Here is a 7,381-nt window from a genome sequence, read left to right as displayed (position 1 = left end):
TCCTTCCAATGAATATTCAGGACTGATTTCCTTTAGGATGAATTGGTTGGATCTCCTTGCAGTCCATGGGGCCCTTAAGAGTCTTCTTCAACACCACAGTTCAAAAGCATCAATTCTTCAGTGCTCAGCTTTCTTTATAGTCTAATTCTCACATCCATACATGACTACTGAAGAAACCATAGCTTTGACTAGACGGACCTTTGTCAGCAAAATAATGTCTCTGCTTTTTAATATGTTGTCTACATTGGTCATAGATTTTCTTCCAAGGAGCAAGCATCTTTTAATTTCATGACAACTGTCACCATCTACAGTGATGTTAGAGCCCCCAGAAATAAAGTCTGACACTGTTTCCATTCCTTCCCCATCTATTTGCCATGAAATGATGGGACCAGATGCCATGATCTTAGTTTTCTGAATGTTGAGTTTTAAGCCAACTTTTTCACTCTCACTTTCATCAAGAGGCTCTTTAGTTCTTCTTCACTTTCTGCCATAAGGGTGGTGTCATCTGCACATCTAAGGTTATTGATCTTTTTTCCAGCAATCTTGATTCCAGTTTGTGCTTCATCCAGCCCAGCATTTCTCATGATGTAGGCAGAGGAACCAGAGATCAAATTGCCAACATCCGCTGGATCATGGAAAAAGCAAGAAAGTTCCAGAAAAACATCTATTTCTGCTTTATTGACTATGCCAAAGCCTTTGACTGTGTGGATCACAATAAACTGTGGAAAATTCTGAAAGAGATAGGAATACCAGACCACCTGAGCTGCCTCTTGAAAAACCTATATGCAGGTCAGGAAGCAACAGTTAGAACTGGACATGGAACAACAGACTGGTTCCAAATAAGAAAAGGAGTACATCAAGGCTGTATATTGTCACCCTGCTTATTTAACTTATATGCAGAGTACATCATGAGAAACGCTGGACTGGAAGAAGCACAAGCTGGAATCAAGATTGCCGGGAGAAATATCAATAACCTCAGATATGCAGATGACACCACCCTTATGGCAGAAAGTGAAGAGGAGCTAAAAAGCCTCTTGATGAAAGTGAAAGAGGAGAGTGCAAAAGTTGGCTTAAAGCTCAACATTCAGAAAACGAAGATCATGGCATCTGGTCCCATCACTTCATGGGAAATAGATGGGGAAACAGTGGAAACAGTGTCAGACTTTATTTTTGGGGGCTCACAAATGACTGCAGATGGTGACTGCAGCCATGAAATTAAAAGACGCTTACTCCTTGGAAGAAAAGTTATGACCAACTTAGATAGCATATTCAAAAGCAGAGACATTACTTTGCTGACTAAGGTCCATCTAGTCAAGGCTATGGTTTTTCCTGTGGTCATGTATGGATGTGAGAGTTGGACTGTGAAGAAAGCTGAGCACCGAAGAATTGATGCTTTTGGACTGTGGTGTTGGAGAAGACTCTTGAGAGTCACTTGGACTTCAAGGAGATCCAACCAGTCCATTCTGAAGGAGATCAACCCTGGGATTTCTTTGGAAGGAATGATGCTAAAGCTGAAACACCAGTACTTTGGCCACCTCATGTGAAGGGTTGACTCATTGGAAAAGACTCTGATGCTGGGAGGGATTGGGGGAAGGAGGAGAAGGGGACGACTGAGGCTGAGATGGCTGGATGGCATCACGGACTCAATGGACGTGAGTCTGAGTGGACTCTGGGAGATGATGATGAACAGGGAGGCCTGGCATGCTGCAATTCATGGGGTCACAGAGTTGGACACGACTGAGCGACTGAACTAAACTGACCCTTCATATAAGTTAAATAAGCAGGGCGACAATATATAGCCTTGATGTACTCCTTTCCTGATTTGGAACCCGTCTGTTGTTCCACGTCCAGTTCTAACTGTTGCTTCTTGACCTGTGTACCAGACCACCTTACCTGCCTCCTGAGAAATCTGTATGCAGGTCTGTATGCTCTCATAATTACCTTTGTTGTTGTTGTTATTGTTATCATGAGAATCTTTACTATCTACTCTCATAGCAGCTTTCAAGTATGTAATACGGTAAAGTCTAGTCACCACGCTGTACATTGCTACCCCAAAACTTATTCATTCCTCTTATATCTGGAAGTTGAAACCCTTTAATCAACATTTCCCCATTTTCCCCATTCCCAAGACCCTGACAACCACCAATTCACTCTCTGTTTCTGTGTGTTTGGCTTTTTTAGATTCTACACGTACTTGAGATTGTATGGTATTTGTCTTCTCTGTCTGAATTATTTCAGTAAATATAGGCCCTCACGGTCCATCCATGTTGTGCCAAATGGCAGGATTTCCTGCTTTCTCATGGTCAAGTAATTTTCCATTGTGTATATACAGTATTTGCAGTATTTGTTCATCCACTGACGGCCACTTAGGTTGCTTCCATGTCTCAGCTGTAGTCAGCAATGCTGCCATAAACATGAGAATGCAGATATGTCACTGAGAGAGTGATTTCATTTTCTTTGGACATATACCCAGACGTGGAATTGCTGGATCATACGGTAGTTTCATTTTTAATTGTTTGAGCAACCTCCATAATGTTTTCCATAGTAGCTCTGTAAAGTTACGTTTCTACCAACAGTGCACAAGGATTCCTTTTTCTCCAGTGTTTTTTAATCTCTTGCCTTTTCAATAATAGCCATTATAGCAGGTGAGATGTGATATCTCAGGGTGGTTTTGATGTGTATTTCCCTGGTGATTAGGGATGTTGAGCATCTTTTCATATACTTCTTGGCTATTTGTATGACTTTTTTGAAAATGTCTATTCAGCTTGCTTGCTTGTTTTATCGGTTAAATTATTATGTGTGTGTTTTGCTGTTGAGTTGTACGAATTCCTTATGTACTTTGGATGTTAACCTCTTATAGGATACCTGGTTTGCAAATGTTTCCTCTCAAACCATAGGTTACCTTTTCATTTTGTTGACTTTTGTCAGTGTGCAACTTTTAAAATTTAATATAATCCCACTTGTTTGTTTTTGCTTTTGTTGCTTGTGCTTTTAGTATCATATTCAAAAAACCATTGCTAAGACTGATGTCAAGGAGATTTTCTTCTATGTTTTCTTCCAGGAGATTTAAAGTTTCAGGTCTTACATTTATTATTTAATCCATTTCTGTTTAAATTTTGTGTGTATGTGTAAGTTAGGGATCCAGTTTCATTCTTTTCCATGTGAGTATTCAATTTTCCCAACATCATTTAATAAAGGATCAATTCTTTCCCCACTGTGTGTTCATGACTCCTTTGTCAAACATTAATTGACAATATATATATATATAGGATTACTTCTGTGCTCTAAATTCTATTCCATATATGTATGGTTTTATGCCAGTACCATACTGTTTTTACTACTATAGCTTTATAATGTAGTTTGAAATCAGAAAATGTGCTTACAGCTTTGTTCTTCCAAATGATTGCTCTGAAAAAAAATCCCCATTGATCATGGTGAAAAATCCTTTTAATGTTCCATTGAATTTGTTTTGCTAATATTTTATTGAGGAGTTTCACATTTGTAATCATCAAGGATATTGATTTATAGTTTTGTTTCTTGTAGTATCTTTATCTGACTTTGGTATCAGGGTAATGCTGCCCTCATAAATAAGTTGGGAGTATTTTCTCCTCTTCCTCCTTTTTAATTTTTTGGAAAGTGATTGAGAATGAGTGGCATTCATTCTTTAGGTGTTTGGTGTAATTTACCAGTGAAATCATATTATCTGGGGCTTTTCTTTGTTGGGAATTTTCTGATTACTGATTCAATCTCCTAATCTGTTATCAGTCTCTTCAGATTTTCTATATATTCATGATTCAGTCTTGATAGCTTGTATGTTTCTCGGAATTTATCCCTTTCTTCTAGTGTGTACACTTGGTTTTGAGTATCATTACTCGTGGTAGTCTGTTATAAATCTTTGCGTTTCTTTGGTATCAGTTTCAATGTCTCCTCTTTCATTTGTAATTTTATTTATTTGAGTCCTCTCTTTTTTCTTGATAAGTCACTGGAAAGTATGATTGCTCCCATTCGTAGTATCTCTAGTGGCTGATACCAGCTGCTCTTGCCCGTCTTCCTGCTTCTTAACTGTCTTTGTACAGCTCAGCTTTGCTGATCTCTGGGTGGGATGAATCTAAAGTGGGTTCTTGTTCCGTGCCCTGAAAGGCTTGAAAGCTAGTCCCATACTCCTTTCTCCCTTTCCAGTGATGGGCACTCTTTGTAGCTGGAGAGTTTCCTCTTGGCACCGAGAAGTGCTAACCTGGGGGATGAGATGATGCGGGTGACATGAAGCCATTCTTAGTTTTTGTGCAGTTATCCTAAGGATTTTTTTTTTTTTTTTTGGTCCCAGTGTGTTTCAGAAGTGTATTAAATGGGCCCCTGAATTCTCTCACAGCTGCTTGTGTTTGTAGATCACTGTCATATGGTTGATCTTTGTGACAGTATGGAAACTGGAGTCTTCTTCACCCCGCCCCACCCCATCTTGGTGATATGAGCCCCAAATTAGGATATTGATTTCCAGTTGCTGTGTGGGAGATGGCAAGGAAAAAGATGCTAGGATTTGACTGGAATTTTTGTGGCAAAACAACCTGAAGGAAAACTGTGGGTAAAATTATGAAAGGACACGAATGTTTGTTGACACCCTGCATTTTATAACTGGCAAATATCTTACAGATGAGCGTCAGTGAGGCTAAGTGGCTGACCTGAGATCATATAACAAATAAATGCCAGAGCTTGATATTAATCTTAGATCACTTTGGTCAAAATGTGGGCAAATACATTGTCTTCTGAATATAGCTGGTTATTTAAAAAGTCTATTTAGGGTTAGGTTTAAGAGAGGTAAAATGATTAGATGAAAATCCTTTGCAGAGAACTGGGGAAAGGGCATGATTGTAGAATATCAGTTTTGAGAGAGCTGAAGAGGTCAGACCTAGAACTAAAAACTGGACGTGATACTATGTTAAAGTGAAAGTGTTACACAAATGCGGAGATACAGAGGATGCCGTATTCAAAGTGAAGGGCAGAGAGCAGATGTACGTTGAAAAGATTTAATAAAAAAATAACTGTTTATAAAACTCTTGTACCATTTACCCATATTAAAATTTATAAAACCCATCAGAAACAGTGAAAATGGAGATTAACTTCATAAATATAAAATCTGAAGAAAACTTTTGGTGTGTCGTGAATCTCACCACTCAAACCAGGTGAGATGGGGAAGATGCACCTCGAACCTAATGACTGGTTTCAGTCATCAGTAGATGTCCTCTTTAGTTTGGAGAACAGCGTGCCTGTTTCTAAACTGGGCTTGAGAAATTTAACTAGCAAGAGTCTGTTCAGTCACTTGATTTGAGGTGAAGCAAAGCAGTGGTATTGTAGCACAAGGATATCTTACATTCCTAGGGTTTGGGGAAAAGAATGAGGAAGTGTTTCCCATGGGCCACATGTAGGGGAGAGAGCTGGAATTTGGCTCACATTAGAGCTATATACGGAGAAGGCAATGGCACCCCACTCTAGTACTCTTGGCTGGAAAATCCCATGGACAGAGGAGCCTGGTAGGCTGCAGTCCATGGGGTCGCTAAGAGTCTGACATGACTGAATGACTTCACTTCCACTTTTCATTTTCATGCATTGAGAAGGAAATGGCAACCCACTCCAGTGTTCTTGCCTGGAGAATCCCAGGGACAGTGGGCTGCTGTCTACGGGGTCGCATAGAGTCGGACATGACTGAAGCAACTTAGCAGCAGCAGCAGCAGCAGCAGCAGCAGCAGCAGCAGCAGCAGCAGCAGCAGCAGAGCTATGTAGGAGCTTTCCTGGTAGCTCAGATGGTAAAGAATCCATCTGCAGTGCATGAGATGTGGGTTGATCTCTGGATCAGGAAGTTTCCCTGGAGAAGGAAATGGCAACCCACCCCACTATTCCTGCCTGGAAAATTCCATGGGCAAGAGGTGTCTGGCGGGCTACAGTCCATGAGGCCACAGTCGGACACAACTGAGTGACCTGAGCACAGAGCTATCTAAAAGGCTGAACATTCTTCAGGCAACAGAAACTGATGTTATCACCAGATTCCTAGAAACTGACAAAGGAGTAAGTGACTAATTGAAACGAGATTTATTTGTCAAGATCAAGAAAACTGCAGACAAGAGCATTTCAGTGGTGAATGATGTGTTTTTGAAAAAACCTATGAAAGTACCTCCCAGAGGAAAAGTCAGCTTTCTAGTATACACTCAGCCCAGCGAGTACAAAGAGACTCATAAGAGAGCCAGCCAATAAGAATACTTCTACTTCACCTTCTTACCTCTTCTCCATCCTCAGTATCAACCTGGGAAGAGAAACCAACCACGGTTTCATTTCCCAGATTTAGGGAGCTAGACCAAGGAAGGGGAGGGTCTTGAACTTTAGAGCAAGTTTGTGAGTTTGACTGTAGAATTAGATATTTTAATTTCTAGTCTTCTCCAAAAGAGTGAGAAAAACCATTGAGTTCACCTGAGTTTAAAGTCAGAAACAATTGAAAAGTTCTCGCCACTGAGTACATTTGAAAGGGAGAGGGCTACAAGTGAAATTGCTTGTATTACCTCCTGTGACTCACATTTGTGCACCATACTGGCTGAGGAGACATGCGCTCTGATTGTAACAGGTGCTGAAGATGGTTGACACCAGGCAGTACCCAACAACAGATAATGGGTGATGTTTGGGAAGATGGTGAGGGTCAACTGGGTCAGTCTAGGCAAGAAGCCAGCAGGAGAGTTGATTCCTTGACTTCTGGGTAGAATACAGTGATAGGTATCTTGGAACTCATGTTTTCTGCAATAAACTGTTTTGGTGGCCCCTCTAGATAACCTTTATCACACTGGTGCATCCATCTTACACTTACTTTGATTTCCTAAAGATTTTCCTTGGATGACATGAGCTTCTTCACATGCAAATGTTTGGGAGATTGTGCCCTCCTAGAGTGGTTGTTTGCCAATGCCTGACAAATATGGAAGTTCAAAAGTCTGACCACCTTCCTTAAAATGGGACAACTCTGTAGGTCTCTATATGCTCTAGAGTTCTCTGAGATGATGACTTCCCTGGTGGCTTAGATGGCAAAGCGTCTGCCTACCATGCAGGAGACCTGGGTTCGATCCCTGGCTTGGGAAGATCCCCGGGAGAAGGAAATGGCAGTCCACTCCAGTACTATTGCCTGGAAAATCCCATGGAGAGGAGCCTGGAGGCTACAGTCCATGGGGTCGCAAAGAGTCAGACATGACTGAGTGACTTCATTTCACTTCACTTCTCTGAGATATCAATCTAATGATTATATTTCAGAGAAATCAGATCTTTGCTTAGCTTTTTGTTCTCCTCTGTCCTGCTTTCTGATGATCTTTTTATAATTTTCTTTTGAGAACTTCTCTCAATGAATCACTGGTAC

At 40.8% G+C, this 7,381-nt stretch overlaps 1 non-coding gene across 1 annotated transcript; it reads left to right on the top strand.

The window, feature by feature from the left end:
- The first annotated feature begins 7,037 nt into the window (after positions 1–7,037).
- TRNAG-ACC (transfer RNA glycine (anticodon ACC)) lies at positions 7,038–7,109 on the top strand. The gene has a single exon. It is a non-coding gene; the product is annotated as a tRNA-Gly (tRNA).
- The last annotated feature ends 272 nt before the right edge of the window (positions 7,110–7,381 follow it).

Source organism: Ovis aries, chromosome 15 (genome assembly GCF_016772045.2).
Source record: "Ovis aries strain OAR_USU_Benz2616 breed Rambouillet chromosome 15, ARS-UI_Ramb_v3.0, whole genome shotgun sequence".
Lineage (NCBI taxonomy): Eukaryota > Metazoa > Chordata > Mammalia > Artiodactyla > Bovidae > Ovis > Ovis aries.
This window is presented reverse-complemented; position numbering and strand designations above follow the sequence as displayed.